The sequence below is a fragment of the Notechis scutatus genome, chromosome 1 (genome assembly GCF_049901735.1).
Source record: "Notechis scutatus isolate UNSWTSFEM ecotype Mainland chromosome 1, rNotScu1.2, whole genome shotgun sequence".
Taxonomy (NCBI): domain Eukaryota; kingdom Metazoa; phylum Chordata; class Lepidosauria; order Squamata; family Elapidae; genus Notechis; species Notechis scutatus.
This window is the reverse complement of record NC_142009.1, coordinates 3,077,067-3,093,203: the sequence shown is the minus strand read 5'-3', so window position 1 is coordinate 3,093,203 and position 16,137 is coordinate 3,077,067.

The window sequence follows — 16,137 nt, the reverse complement described above, 5'->3', positions numbered from 1 at the left end:
CTGTCCCTTTCTCATCTTCTTCCCTCCGTCCACTTTCCTCTTTGTCCCTTTCTCACCTTTGTTCCTTCTCCTCTTCCTTCCTTTCTTCTCTTTGTCCCTTTGTCCCTTTCTCACCTTTGTTCCTTCTCCTCTTCCTTCCTTCCTTCTCTTTGTCCCTTTGTCCCTTTCTCCCCTTTGTTCCTTCTCCTCTTCCTTCCTTCCTTCCTTCTCCCCTTTGTCCCTTTCTCACCTTTGTTCCTTCTCATCTTCCTTCCTTTCTTCTCTTTGTCCCTTTCTCATCTTCCTTCCCTCCCTCTTTGTCCCCTTCTCCCCTTCGTTCCTTCTAATCTGCTTTCCTTCTAATCTTCCTCCTTCCCTCCCTCGCCTCATTCATTCATTCATTCACTCACACGCAGCCCATCCCGCTACCCAAAAGCACCTTCGGTATCCCGATTGATGCCAAGCGCCTTTCACTGCCTAACAAACATGAGGAATTGGGAGAGAGAGAGAGAGAAAAAGGAGGCACCGTTTAAGGTCAACCAAGCACAACCTGACTTACTCAGAACTCGATGGAGTGGCACACAACTTCCACCTACGCCTTTTGGGTGGGGAGCCTGCTGAAAATAATTCCACACCGCCAAGCCTGCTTGTAAATAGGCAACGGCTGGCCTTGAAAAGGCCCTCCGGGCACCCATCTGCAGGGAGAAATGGTCTACTTCAGGGAAAGCAACTTGGGTTTTCCTCCAGAGTTAAGAATCTGGGTTTTATTCCTCCCCGGGCCGGTATTGCTCAAACCGACAAATTGCAGCTGTGTGCGCTTCCAACTCCCAGAATTCCCAGGGAGTTGAAGTCCACACAGCTTCATGTCGCCCCAGCTGGAAGAAAAAAAAAAAACCCAGAACAAACAGGGTTGGAAGGGGCCTTGGAGATCATCTAGTCTAACCCCCGCCCAAGCGGGAGACCCTACACCATTTCTGACCGATGGCAGTCCAATCTCTTCTTGAAAGTCTCAAGTGATGGCGCTCCCACAACTTCCGAGGGCAACTTCTGTTCCATGGGTTGATGGCTCTCCCTGTCAGAAAGTTTCTCCTTATTTCCAGGTTGAATCTCCAGGATCAGTTTCCATCCATTATTCCTTGTCTGGCCTACAGGCGCTTTAGAAAATAGCTTGACCCCTTCCTCTTCTCTGGGGCAGCCCCTCAAACATTGGAAAACTGCTATCATGTCTCCCCTGGTCCTTCTATTTACTAGACTAACCAGTTCCTGCAACTGTTGGTTGTATGTTTTAGCCTCTTTAGTCCCCTCATCATCCTGGTTGCTCTTCTCTGTACTTTTTCTAGAGTCTCAAAATCTTTTTTATAGTGTGGTGACCAAAACTGGATGCAGGACTCTAGGTGTGGCCTTACTAAGGCTTTATAGAATGGTATTAGTACTTCCCTTGATCTCAGTTATATCCCTCTGTTAATATAACTTAGGATTGCATTGGCTTTTTTGGCTGCTGCTGCACAACATTGGCTCCTATTTAGCTGGTTGTCCACTAAGACTCCGAGATCCCCCTCCCAGTTCCTGCTATTGAGCCTGGTTTCACCCAGTCTATATGTGTACTTTTGGTTTTTCTTGCCTAAGTGTAGGACTTTACTTTTCTCTACATTGAATTTCATTTTGTTAGCTATGGCCCAGTGTTCTAGTCTGTCAAGATCCCTCTGGCTGTTAAGCCTATCTTCTTGGGTGTTAGCTATTCCTGCTAGCTTCGTATCATCTGCAAATTTGGTAAGTTCCCCTTCTAATGTTCCCCTTCTACAGGTGAAACTCAAAAAAAAAATAGAATATGTGCAAAAATTCTTTTATTTCAGTAGTGCAACTTAAAAGGTGAACCTAATATATGAGACAGACTCATTACGTGCAAAGCAAGATAGTTCAAGCCGTGATTTGTCATAATTGTGATGATTATGGCTTACAGCTCATGAAAACCCCAAATCCACAATCCAGAAAATTAAAACATTACATGCAATCAATAAAACAAGGAGTGTACATAGAACAATATTGGACCTCTGAAAAGTATAAGTATATGCATATGTACTCAATACTTCATTTGGGCCCCTTTTGCAGCAATTACTGCCTCAATGCGGCGTGGCATGGAAGCTATCAGCCTGTGGCACTGCTGAGGTGTTATGGAAGACCAGAATGCTTCAATAGTGGCCTTCAGCTCATCTACATTGTTTGGTCTGTCTCTCTCATCTTTCTCTTGGCAATGCCCCATAGATTCTGTATGGGGTTCAGGTCAGGTGACTTTGCTGGCCAATCAAGCACAGTAATCCCACGGTCATTGAACCAGGTTTTGGTGCTTTTGGCAGTGTGGACAGGTGCCACGTCCTGCTGGAAAATGAAGTCAGCATCCCCATAAAGTTCGTCTGCTGAAGGAAGCATGAAGTGCTCCAAAATCTCCTTGTAGACGGCTGCGTTGACCCTGGACTTAATGAAGCACAATGGACCAACACCAGCAGATGACATGGCTCCCCAAATCAACACAGACTGTGGAAACTTCACACTGGACTTCAAGCATCTTGCAGTGTGTACCTCTCCATTGTTCCTCCAGACCCTGGGTTTTGGTTTCCAAATGAGATGCAAAAGTTGCTCTCATCAGAAAAGAGGACTTTGGACCACTGAGCAACAGACCAGGTCTGTTTTTTTTTTTTTGTTTAGCCCAGGTAAGATGCTTCTGAGGTTGTTTGTTGTTCAGGAGCGGCTTGACAAGAGGAATACGACATTTGAAGCCCATGTCCAGGATCCATCTGTGTGTGGTGGCTCTTGACGCACTGACTCCAGCCTTGGTCCACTCCTTGTGAAAGCCCCCAACACTTTTGAATGGCCTTTTCCTGACCATCCTCTCCAGGCTGCGGTCATCCCTGCTGCTTGTGCATCTTTTTCTTCCACACTTTTCCCTTCCACATAACTTTCTATTCATGTGCTTTGATACAGCACTTTGGGAACATCCAAATTCTTTTGCAATTACCCTTTGAGCCTTTCCCTCCTTATGGAGGGTGTCAGTGATGGTTTTCTGCACAACTGTCAGGTCAGCTGTCTTTCCCACGATTGTGATTCCTACTGAACCAGACTGAGAGACCATTTAAAGGCTCAGAAACCCTTTGCAGGTGTTATGGCTTCATTAGCTGATTAGAGTGGGACACTTTGAGCCTAGAATATTGCACCTTTTCCCAATATTCTAATTTTCGGAGATTGTGGATTTGGGGTTTTCATGAGCTGTAAGCCATCATCATCTCAGTTATGACCCATCACGGCTTGAACTCTCTTGCTTTGCATGTAATGAGTCTGTCTCATATATTAGGTTCACCTTTTAAGTTGCATGACTGAAATAAACGAACTTTTGCACGATATTCTAATTTTTCAAGTTTCACCTGTATGTTTTAGTCTCCAGGCCTTTGATCGTCTTAGTTGCTCTTCTTTGCAGCCCATATAGAACCAGTTGCATCCCTGAGCATTGATGCACTAAAGCAGGAATGTCCCATTTGGCAATTTTAAGACACTGTACTTCAACTCCCAGAACTCCCTGTGAGCAGGGAATGTTGGTCCTGAAAAGGGGCTTACGTAGGGGAAAAAAAACCCCAATTTAAATATAGAATAACAGAATCTTCTCCTGTCTTCAGGAGTTTTGGAGAATAGCTTGACCTCCCTCTTCTTGGGGCAGCCCCTCAAACACCTGAATCCTGCTATCATGTCACCCCCTAATTCTTCCTTTCTCTAGACTGGCCAAATCCAAATCCTGCAACCATCCTTCCTACATTTTAGTCCCCATCCCCTTAAACGCTGGCCTGGAAGCCCTCCCTATCCCCAAGTCTTGTTGGTTTTTTTTTAAATCAGCACAAGCTGACTTGCTTGCTTGCTTATTTATTTATTTAGAGGAGACCCTGGGAATTGAACCCAGGACCTTTTGCAAAACGGTCTTGTGAATTACATCTTGGATATTTGCACGGAGACCTCAAACTCTCTATATATATATCGAAGGAAAATTCCCTCCCACAACCACCAATGACCTAATGCTAGTGTGCTTGCTTTGTGTGTGTGTGTGTGTGTGTGTGTGTGTGAAAGGGAGGGAGACAGAAACAGATAACCACGTCAATCACACCTTCCTTTTTTTTTTGGCACAGCTGACACCGAGAAGCAGAGGAAGGAAACTGTTATTCTGCTGTTCCCTGCAAGATTTGCTGCAGCTGGGCAGAGGCTGAAGTTTGTGTGTGTGTGTGTGTGTGTGTGTGTGTGTGTGCATTCGGAAGATAACCGCTTCGGCATATTTCAAATATTTCCTTGGGATGGGAAAAGGGCTCCTGTGGCTGGTGAGCCAGCTGACCTCTGGGCTGAATTTCCTGTTGCAAAGCTGGGAATAAAGAGAAATCCCCAGGGGGGGGGGGGAAATTGGCCTGAAGAAGATGAGTTGAATTTCTGGGTGGGTGGGTGGGTAGGTGGGGGCCAGGGTCTCCTTTTGATGGACAGGTCACAGTTTGTTCTATAGGAAGCTAGCACCCACCCCTCTCCTAGCAAAATGAAATATCCTAGGAAATGTTATTATAGGCAGAATATCTATCTGCCCTAAAAAGAGAAGTAGAAACTCAGAAACAGGAACTCAGCCCCACCATCACCTTTGCTAATGGGCCATTGCTCTGGCCTAGGCCAGCCTATTTTACATGACAAAGACCTACTCCGGGTGGAGCTACACTAGGAATGGCCCAAGCTCTTTCATTTGACATCATCATCCAGCAAGGCTCCACCAAGCCTGGACAGCCTACATGGCCCCATGGGAGCCCGAGAGGATCACAATACAAGCTCAAATTCAAATCGCCAGAAGGGAGTATAAAACCACGGCCCTCTCTCCGCATCTCAGCCCCTTTTTTCCCCTTCTTTCTTCACCCAAGGCAGGTGACCCTGTCCGCCATTAGACCGTCTTTCCAAGCAGTCGCCAGGGTGTTTCCAGGGTCTTTCTTCCCCCACTTGGAACTGAACCCAGAAGGATAATTTCTTCCAACGGTTCCCAGGGAAATATTTGGCCTCCCTTTCTGTTGGAAGTTAGCACCCACCCCTCTCCTAGGACAATGAAACATTTTAGGATCTACTAAAAAAAAAAAAAAGGCAGAATGTTTCCCCTAAAAAGAGAAGTAGAAACTCAGAAGCAGAAACTCACCCCCCCACCCCCACACACCGTCTTTTCTTAATGAGAGGGCCATTAAGGCCTGGGCCAGAGTATTCTACATAACAAAGGCCTCTACCCATCTCGCCACCTGGCACCTGGGAAGATTGCATCCGCCGGCGCTCAGGTGAAGCCATGTGGTCCAGACAAAGCCTACGAAAGTTAGCTAAGACCCCCCCCCCCGCTCATGGGAGCCTGGCAACCAGTGGGATACATTTCTTGCACAGGAACAGGAAACCCTAAGGTGAGGCCCAACAGAGGTGATATAACTTGGGGTCTCTCGGCATCTCAGCTCTTTCCCCTTCCCTTCTTTTCCTTCCCCCAACATCTCGAAGCATCTGATCGTCCTTTTCACTTTGGAGCTCCAAGGCATCCGTGGTCCTGTCCGCCCTTAAACCGTCTTTCCAAACAGCCTCCGTGTTGCCAGGGTTTGTCTTCCCCCCATTTGGAACTGAACCCAGAAGGATAATTCTTCCAACACGCAGAAAAAAAAAATTATTTGCATTTTATAAATATTGTACTCAATCAGGAGTCCTCTCAAACTTACGGCCCCTGGGCCGGATACGTGCAACGAACGTTTGGGTCGCCGTGGAGAGCCCCCCTCCCCAGGGATGCCTTTGTGAGGGTCGGAAGGGGGCAGAAATCCCCACTCGGGGTCTGCTTCAGCCCCCCTGGGGCTTTGGGCAAAGAGCCAGAGGGCCTCGTCCATGTGGGCCTGCATCATGGCCTAGAACTGGCCGAGCATCTCTCTGCCCGCTGAGCCTCCAGGCGGCGTCACCTGGCCTTGCACTCCTGCAGGTCTCCCCTCCGTGAGGGGGATGAACGACCAGCTAAATAGGAGCCGATGTTGTGCAGCAGCCGCCAAAAAAGCCAATGCAATCCTAAGTTGCATTAACAGAGGGATACAATCGAGATCAAGGGAAGTACTAATACCACTCTATAAAGCCTTAGTAAGGCCACACCTGGAGTACCGCATCCTGTTTTGGTCGCCATGCTATAAAAAAGATGTTGAGGCTCTGGAAAGTGTGCGGAGAAGAGCAACCAGGATGATCAGGGGACTGGAGGCTAAAACATACAAAGAAAGGTTGCAAGAACTGGGCCTGGCTAGTCTGTCTGTCTGTCTATCTACTTATCATCTATCATCTCTGTGTGTCTGTCTGTCTATCCATCTATAGGGGGAACGAGGCTAAGATATATAATGAATAGTTGCAGGAATTGGACATAGCTAGTCCATCCATCCATCCATCCATCCATCCATCCATCCATCCATCCATCCATCCATCTTCATCTATCTATCTATCTATCTATCTATCTATCTATCATCATCTATCTATCTATCTTTATCTATTACTTCCCCATTATCTTCTATCTCTATCCTATTCTATCATCTTCTTCTATCATCTATCATCTCATCCACATCTTTCTATCTTCTATCATCTATCTTCATCTCTATCTTATCTCTCTCATTCATTATCATCATCTATCTATCTACTATCTATATCTATCTACATCTATCCATTATCTATCTATCTATCTCTATCTATCTATCTATCTATCTATCTTTCTATCTATCTATCTATCTATCTTCTATCTATATCTATCTATCTATCTTATCTATCTATCTATCTATCTATCTATCTATCTATCTATCTATCATCTATCTATCTATCTATCCTTAGTAAGGGCCACACCTAGAGTCCTGCATCCAGTTTTGGTCACCATACTATAAAAAGATGTTGAGACTCTAGAAAAAGTACAGAGAAGAGCAACCAGGATGATGAGGGGACTGGAGGCTAAAACATACGATGGACGGTTGCAGGAACTGGGCCTGGCTGGTCTAGGGAAGAGAAGGACCAGGGGAGACAGGAGAGCATCTTCCAATATTTGAGGGGCTGCCCCAGAGAGGAGGAAGGGGTCAAGCTATTCTCCAAGGCACCTGAAGGCCAGACAAGGAAGAATGGATGGAAACTGAACAAGGAGAGATTCAACCTGGAAATAAGGAGAAACTTTCTGACAGTGAAAAACCATCAACCGATGGACCAGAAGTTGCCTTCAGAAGTTGTGGGAGCTTCATCCCTGGAGGCTTTCAAGAAGAGACTGGACTGCCCTCGGTCAGAAATGGTGTAGGGTCTCCTGCTTGGGTGGGGGGTTGGACTAGATGACCTACAAGGTCCCTTCCAACTCTGATGATGTGTTATCTGTTACCTCTGCTTGGAAAGCTCATTAGTCCTCCGCGAGGTGCTTCTGCTGAGCCGCCTTCTTGGTCAGAGATCCAACTTGAACGGAGCCGGCTATTGGGCCCACTTTTCCCCACGGGGTCTGGTCTAACCACTGCTTCCTGTTGGGGCCTTAAGGAGCCTGGGTGGGCGGGCAAGGAGGGGCTGGCAGGAGATGGGGGAGGGGGCGGCAAGGTGCCTCTCGATGTGAGTGACATTCAAGTTGGGCACGCCCACCCAGCCACAGGATCACCTAGCCACGCCCACACAGCCGGTCATGAGGCAGATCAGATAACAGATAATCAGAGTTGGAAAGGACCTTGGAGGTCATCTAGTCCAACCCCCCCCCCAAGCAGGAGACCCTACACCATTTCTGACCAAGGGCAGTCCAGTCTCTTCTTGAAGGTCTCAAGTGATGGCGCTCCCACAACTTCCGAGGGCAAGGTCATGTCAGTAGTCCACGGGATTTAAAAATTATGAATTTAGTGGTCCCTGAGGTCCGAAAGGTTGCTGACCCCTGGGCTAGAGGACCTCTAAGGCCCCTTCCATCTCTATTTTGTTATTCCGGCCGTATCCCAAGGTGCTTTGTGGAAACCAAGACATGTGAGTTTCAAACGTTCCCAAAAACCTCCTAAGAAAGAAGAGACCCACAACTCCACCCTCCAAAAAATAAATAAATAAATAAATCTTGCAGAATTTCCAGATCTTCCTTTTGTCTCCTCCTCTTCCTCCTCCTCCACCCAACCCAACCTTTCATTCCTGGTCGTGAGAAACTGGGAGGCTCCGAATCGGGGGGGAAAAAATAGGTCGTGCTCGGTTCCACCCACTTGCACATGGTTTATTTCAAGGCGTTTCCTGAATCACCCATGAGTGCGTTTGACGTCACGCTAAGCTATAAATGACAGTTTGAGAACCTCCGAGGCTTAGTAGGACTCCTGCGTCCAGTTTTGGTCGCCACGATGTAAAAAACAAAAGATGTGGAGACTCTAGGAAGAGTGCAAAGAAGAGCCACGAAGAGGATTAAGGGAACGGAGGCTACAAGATATGAAGAACGGTTGCAGGAACTGAGTTTGTCTAGTCTAATGAAAAGAAGGATTAGGGGAGACAGGACAGCAGAGTCTTCCAATATTTGAGGGGCTGCCCCTAAAAAGAGGGGGGTCAGCTCATTTTCCAAAGCCCCTGAAGGCCAGACAAGAAACAATGGATGGAAACTAAGCCAGGAGAGAAGCAACCTGGAATTAAGGAGGAATTTCCTAACAGGGAGGACAATTAACCAGTGGAACTGCTGGCCACCTGAAGTTATGGGTGCTCCAATACTGGAGGTTTTTTAGAAGAGACTGGATAGCCATTTGTCTGGAATGATGTAAGGTCACTTGCTTGAGTTGGACTAGAAGACCTCCAAGGTCCCTTCCAACTCTTTTAGTCTATTATTCTACAGAAGAAAGGAAGGAAGGAAGGAAAGAAGGGAGGAAGATGAGAAAGAGACAAAGAGGAGAGGGGAAGGAAGAAAGGAAGGAAGGAAGGAAGGAAGGGAGGGAGGGAGGGAGGGAGGAAGATGAGAAAGACAAAGAGGAGGAGGAAGGGGAAGGAAGGAAGGAAGGAAGGAAGGAAGGAAGGAAGGAAGGAAGGAAGGAGGGAGGAGGAAGGAAGGGAGGGAGGAAGGAAGATGAGAAAGAGACAAAGAAGGAGGAGGAGGAAGGAAGGAAGGAAGGGAGGGAAGGAGGGAAGGAAGAAAAGGAAGGAAGGAAGGAAGGAAGGAAAGAAAGAAAGAAAGAAAGAAAGAAAGAAAGAAAGAAAGAAAGAAAGAAAGAAAGAAAGAAAGAAAGAAAGAAAGAAAGAAAGAAAGAAAAAGAAAGAAATAGATGGAAAGTGACCGAGGAGAGAAGCAACCTGGAATTAAGGAGGAATTTCCTAACAGTGAGGACAATGAACCAGTGGAACAGCTGGCCACCAGAAGTTGAATATTGCTCCTGTTGGAAGTTAAAACCCACCCCTCTCCTAGAAAAAAAAATGAACTATTTTTTAGGGTATATTAAAAAGGCAGAATATTTCCCCCTAAAAGAGAAGTAACAAAACGCAGAGAGGCAGAAACTCAGCCTCCTTCCACCTTTGTCAATGGGACATTAAAGCCTGGGCCAGTCTATTTTACATAACAAAGATCTACTTCCTTCAGGCAGAGCCACTGAATTGCCTTTCATTGGGTCACCCACCAAGTTTCAACTGAGAATTTAGCAAGGAGAGAAGCAACCTAGAACTAAGGAGGAGTTTCCTGCCTAGGCAGGGGGTTGGACTAGAAGACCTCCAAGGTCCCTTCCAACTCTTGTTATTTCTATTCCAGTCTATTTTAGTTCAAACAATGCAGCGAACCCAAACAAACGAACCGCCTCTCGTTTCTGGATTTGTGCGGTACAGGCAGTTTTCGACTTGCAATCGCTCATTTAGTGACCATTCAAAGTTCCAATTTCACTTGGGGGTGGGGGGGGAAAGGGACTTATTATGACCTCTTTTCACACTTACTGGTGTGGCAGCATCCCTCTGGTCACGTGTATCAAAATGTGGACACTTGGCAAGTGGTTCATATTTATGACGGCCGCGGCATCCTGGGGTCACGCAATCGCCTTCCCTCGGACAAGTGTGATGACCCCAAAGGGGCCGTGACACAAAAATAACAAAGCCACCAAAGTAGAATAAATTCCCTTTAATGCCTCCAACTTGGCCCCCAATGTCCAGTTATCCTCGGCTGGAGATCAAACTCTTCCAAAAACAGTCTACGAAGGGCAGAAATGCAGTCCGAACCCAAAGTAAAGATAACTAGAAATAAAATTTAAAAAACAACACACACAAACCACGCTGAAGTAATTAACATGACAGACCAGGATGATAAATTGCAGATTTCCAAAAGATAATGAGGCACCCACAGTTACGAGGACGCCAAAACCCAGATAAGCCTCAAGGATGATAATGCGCACTTTGCTTCCAGTAAGGAGCTGTTGTGCAAACGCTCCACTTATCTCCTGTTCTCCCAGCTGCAACTAATGAAGGGGATCAGGGCCCTTTTCTCCCCCGTAAACCACGTAACCCACATTGCTCCCTTATCCCTTCCTCCCTGCGTGCCCTAGGTTGAAGAGGGGGTGGGCCTGGGCCTTCCTCTGAATGCCCAGCTGGAGGGGGCCCTTTCCCTGTTTCTTCCACAGCTACCAGAGCCGCCACACTCCCACTCCCTGTCATCTGCTCAACCTCCCCCTCCGAATCGGACTCCAACAAGGGCATGACAACAAGCCCAGTCAAAATGGGGAATCCAGAGTCACTTAACCACCATGGTACTGACTTAACAAATGCAATGGTTCACTTAATTTAGCTCAGGTTTATTGTCCTTGCTCCACGTACAACGAGATTATATACCGTAGTCAGTGCACATCATGACTATGAAAATAAAGCACAAACACACATCCTTCGCATTTTATACATTGAATTGAAGACCCCTGATATTGTATTCAAATTGCACCATACAGTGGAATTCAATAGAGTTGCTGCCCTGGGATAGAAGCTGTTTTTCAGCCTATTTGTCTTTGGTTTTGTTTTTATTCACTTTACTTTACTTTACTTTACTTTACTTTACTTTACTTTACTTTACTTTACTTTACTTTACTTTACTTTACTTTACTTTACCTTTACCTTACTTTTTTACTTTACTTTACTTTACTTTACTTTACTTTACTTTACTTTACTTTACTTTACCTTTACCTTTACCTTTACTTTACCTTTACCTTTACTTTTTTACTTTACTTTACTTTACTTTATTTTACTTTACTTACTTTTTTACTTTACCTTTACTTTACTTTACTTTACTTTACTTTACTTTACTTGATTCTCCTTGCACCTCGTACAACAAAATCAACCACCATCTTCAATGCACATCATGACCATGAAAATAAAACACAAAAACACACCTCCTGCACATTCTATACACTGAACTAAAAACCCCTGATATACTGCATTCATATTGCACTATACGGTAGAATCCAATGGAGTTACTGCTCTGGGATAGAAGCTGTTTTTCAGCCTGTTTGTCCTTGTTTTTAGTTCAGTTTAGTTTAGTTTAGTTTACTGTCATTGCACCTCGTACATCAAAATTAAATTTTATCTTCAGTGCACATCATGACCATGAAAATAAACACAAATACACATCCTTCACACTCCATACATTGAATTGAAAACGCCTGATATTGCATCAGTATTGCACTATTATTATACAGCAGAATTCAACAGAGCTCCTGCCCTGGGATAGAAAGGGAGGAAGCCTATTTTCCTATTTCAGCCTATTTGTCCTTGCTTTTATTATTATCCTGTCCCATCTGCCAGATAGTAATAGTTCAAAAAGAAAAAAGAAAGGGTGCCCAGGATGAGATGGATCTTTGAGGATGTTTTGAACTTCTTTAAGGCAGCGGGAGCTATAAGGCTCTTCCAAAGAGGGGAGAGGGCAACCCATGATCCTCTGAGGGGCAGTGACGTCCACCCTCTGGAGTGACATCCTATCTGCCCCTGTGCAATTGGCAAACCATACAGAGGTGCAGTGAGTTAAGATACTCTCCATGGTGCAGCGGTAGAAGGTCCCCAGTAGTTTTCCATCCAGTTGTTGTTTCCTGAGAAGCCTCAGGTAGTCTAATCTCTGCTGGGCCCTTTTGACCAGGGCTGCAATGTGAGGACCCCCAGGTCAGGTCCTCTTTTAGGGTAACACCCAGAAACTTAGACCTGGCCACTTGCTCCACTCAGTCTCCATGGAGAAGGAAGGGCTGGAGGTCTGATCTGTTCCTTCTATAGTTAACAACTGGGGCAGGAATATTCATAAAATGGGACAGACTCAACACAGGTTTCGTAATACAAATCTTGGTCTCGACTATGGTCGTAACTCAAGGACTACTTGTACACTGGATCAAAGGGCCCGAAGCCACACAAAAATAAACCCCTACGGGGAGTCCTCCACTTATCACCATTCATTTAGTGGCCATTTGAACTCACAACAGAGCTAGAAAAAAAAGAGACTTAGGCTGTCTTTTCACACTTAATGACCGTCCAAGCAGACTCACACGATCCAAATTCAGGCGATTGGCAACTGACTTGTATACAACCGGTTCACATTTATGACGGTAGCAATATCGCCGGGCCCGGGGGGGGGGAGGACAGGGGTAATGTGATCACCGTTTGCAACCTTCCCAGCCAGCCTCTGAGAAGCAGTCAGCGGGGAATCCCTATTCACTTAACGACGTTGTGATTCACTTTAACAATCGTGGCAAAATGGATTCATGACGGCATGGTTTGCTTTCATGGTAATTTGCTTTGCAACCGTGGCAAAAAAAAAAAAAAAAAAAGGTTGTCAAATTAGGCGCGACTCACTTCAAAAACATTTCAAGAATAAAACCAGGCAAGCTGAAGTGTGTACAACCCCACAGTCCTCCTCTTCCTCTCCACAAACCCCACTCCCTTCCAGCACTGATGGTGTTACCTAGTTGGGTCATGAAAAGTCTGCAAGGAAACCACCCAGCTCAGAGAGCACCAAGGACCTCACAATCCTCCTCCTCCTCCTCCTCCTCCTCTTCAGAACCCCCTGTCTTCCAGCACTGATGGTGTTACCTAGTTGGGTCATGAAACGTCCTGCAAGAAACCACCCAGCTCAGAGAGCCTCAAGGACCCAACTTCTTCCTCTTCTTCCTTCCTTCCTTCCTTCCTTCCTTCCTTCCTTCCTTCCTTCCTTCCTTCCTTCCTTCCAGCCCTGATGATGTTGCCTAGTTGGGTCATGAAACGTCTGCCAGGAAACCACCCAGCTCCGAGAGCACCAAGGACCCCTCGTTTCAACGCTGAGCCACGTATACGGGTCTGCCACCAAGCCTCTTCCCGACTGCCACGTTTTCCCGTGGCCATTCGCAGGAAAAACCCTTCTGCCCGGCATGCCGTTTAGTGGCCAGGCACGGGGGGCGTGGCGTCTAGCAGCGGTTAGATTCCCAGCTTTGCTCCTGATTTGCCCCCCACCTCCCATCCCTGGATGGTCAGTTTCACAGAGGACCCACACGGCCCTTACGTGGCTCCCGTGGCTCTCTTTGTTGTCCACACCCAAGCCCAACCACTCCGTTGGGGCCGCTGCCAAGACGTACCTCCTGGGCTGGAACCTGCAGTCGTCTTCTCCGCTGTCGGCCTCCTGGATGAGCAAGAGAAGAAGGGAGAGAGAGAGAGAGGGAGAGAGAGAGAGAAAGGAAAAAAAGGGATTAGCACGTCATCCATTGTATAGCCAGTCCTCGACTTACGACAATCAACGACCACAGGATTCGTTTCATCATTAAAAAAGGAAAAGGAAAACTCAACGTGATGCAGCTTGCAGCCCATTCCCATTTTTATTGGGAATTTTACCCAAAATATACAGCAAGGAATTTGAAATATTTGATTGTAAATAAGTATTAACAGCGGCTAGGATTGTATTTGCTAAAAACTGGGAAAAGGAGAAAATACCAACGCAGGAGGAAGTTATTAAGAAAATAACAGAATGTGCTGAAAATTGAATAGAGGGTCATTTGAAATCAGAGAACAAGAAGGTAAACAATTGTATAAGATTTGGGATTTACTTTATCAATAGCTAGACAATGAAACACGGTAATGAAATATATAGATTTTTAGAATATAAAGAACATATAAAGATGTATTATCTTTATCATAATCATAATATAAATATAGATTTGGGGGGATCATACAAATTGTCATAAAATAAATCAGTTAAAATATGGATTATCTTGCAAAACGTGAATGAATCATAGTAGGTAACATCATCAGGGCTGGAAGGAAGGAAGGAAGGAAGGAAGGAAGGAGAGAGAATAGGAAGATAGTCAAATGATTGATTAATCATGATATCAATGTATTTAGGAATATTGGACAGATAATATGAGAACATAGACAAGTAATGGTAAGGGATGACTATGAAGTGGATTTCTACAATTTGGAAACCAACCGACACCCTGTATGTATGTCAGTGGAAGATGGCTTGATGTTTTTAATGTGTTTTTCTAGGTTTGTCTAAAAATAATAATAAAACTTTTTCAAAAAAAGAAAAGAAAAGGAAAAGGAAAATCCAACGTGATGCAGCTGCAGCCCATCACCGATTTTCTGATCACAAAAGGAAGTTTTACGGTCCTCCGTGAGCAGCCCCAGGATGTGTCCTGGCCTGCAGAGAAAGTTCTCCTTGGTTCTCCTTTTGGGGCCTTGCTGGAGCAGGCCTGGGGAAGGAACCAAGTCCCAACAAAGCAAGACGTGGATTTCCGGGTGAGAAAAAGGGCTACCGAATTGCGTCAGCTGGCTTGTTAAGCTGGGCAGGGCCCCCCCACCCCACCCAACCTCCAGGCTCCCAGATGTGCGCCGGCGTGCGAGGAGTTGCCTGCCGGCCCTTCTGATTGAAGAGGCCGATCAGGCGGAGGACGAGGAGGCTGGGAAGCGGCTGGGATTACTCTCTGTGCAAGACGGGGGTAAAAAGGAGGGCTGGATGTGGCACAGGAGGGTCCCCTGAGCCCCCCCTCAAAAGGCACAAAAGAGGGTGGGAAGGCTTTCAAAGAGAGTTAAGCGTGGGGTTTTCAAACTTGGACACTTTAAGAGGGAGGACTTCCACTCCCAGAATCCCCCAGCCAGCCTGCTTTAAGAGGGGGGGACTTCCACTCCCAGAATCCCCCCAGACAGAAGGCTTTAAGAGGGCTTAGGACTTCCACCCCAGAATCCCCAGCCAGTGCTTTAAGAGGGTCTTCCCTCCCAGAATCCCCAGGATGCTTTAAGAGGAGGACTTCCACTCCCAGAATCCCCCAGCCAGCCTGCTTTAAGAGGGGAGGACTTCCACTCCCAGAATCCCCCAGCCAGGATGCTTTAAGAGGGGAGGGCTTCCACTCCCAGAATCCCCCAGCCAGCCTGCTTTAAGAGGGGGACTTCCACTCCCAGAATCCCCAGCCAGCCTGCTTTAAGAGGGGTGGGCTTCCACTCCCAGAATCCCCCAGCCAGCCTGCTTTCAAGAGGGTGGCTTCCACTCCCAGAATCCCCAGCCAGCCTGCTTAAGAGGAGGACTTCCACTCCCAGAATCGCCAGGAAGAAACTGATTCCCAGACAGCCTGCTTTAAGGGGGCTTCCACTCCCAAATCCCCAGCCAGCCTGCTTTAAGAGGGTGGGCTTCCACTCCCAGAATCCCCAGCCAGAGTGCTTTAGAGGGATGGCTTCCACCCCAGAATCCCCCAGCCAGCCTGCTTTAAGAGGAGGGCTTCCACTCCCAGAATCCCCAGCCAGCCTGCTTTAAGAGGGAGGGCTTCCACTCCCAGAATCCCCAGCCAGCCTGCTTTAAGAGGGAGGGCTTCCACTCCCAGAATCCCCAGCCAGCCTGCTTTAAGAGGGGAGGGCTTCCACTCCCAGAATCCCCAGCCAGGTTGCTTTAAGAGGGGACTTCCACTCCCAGAATCCCCAGCCAGGTTGCTTTAAGAGGCTGACTTCCACCAGAACTCCCAGCCAGCCTGCTTTAAGAGGGGTAGATTTGCTCTTTTTTCAGCATGCTGGCTGAGGAATTCTGTGAATTGAAGTCCACCCATCTCAAAGTGGCAAAGTTTGTGTAAAACACTGATTTAGTGCAAACCTCTGTCAGTGCACCCAAATTCTGCTAGTCTTATGGTTCTCCGTCCACTGAGTCCAACCACTGGGCTCCGCTGCCTCCTTTTGTTTCACTTGCTCCTG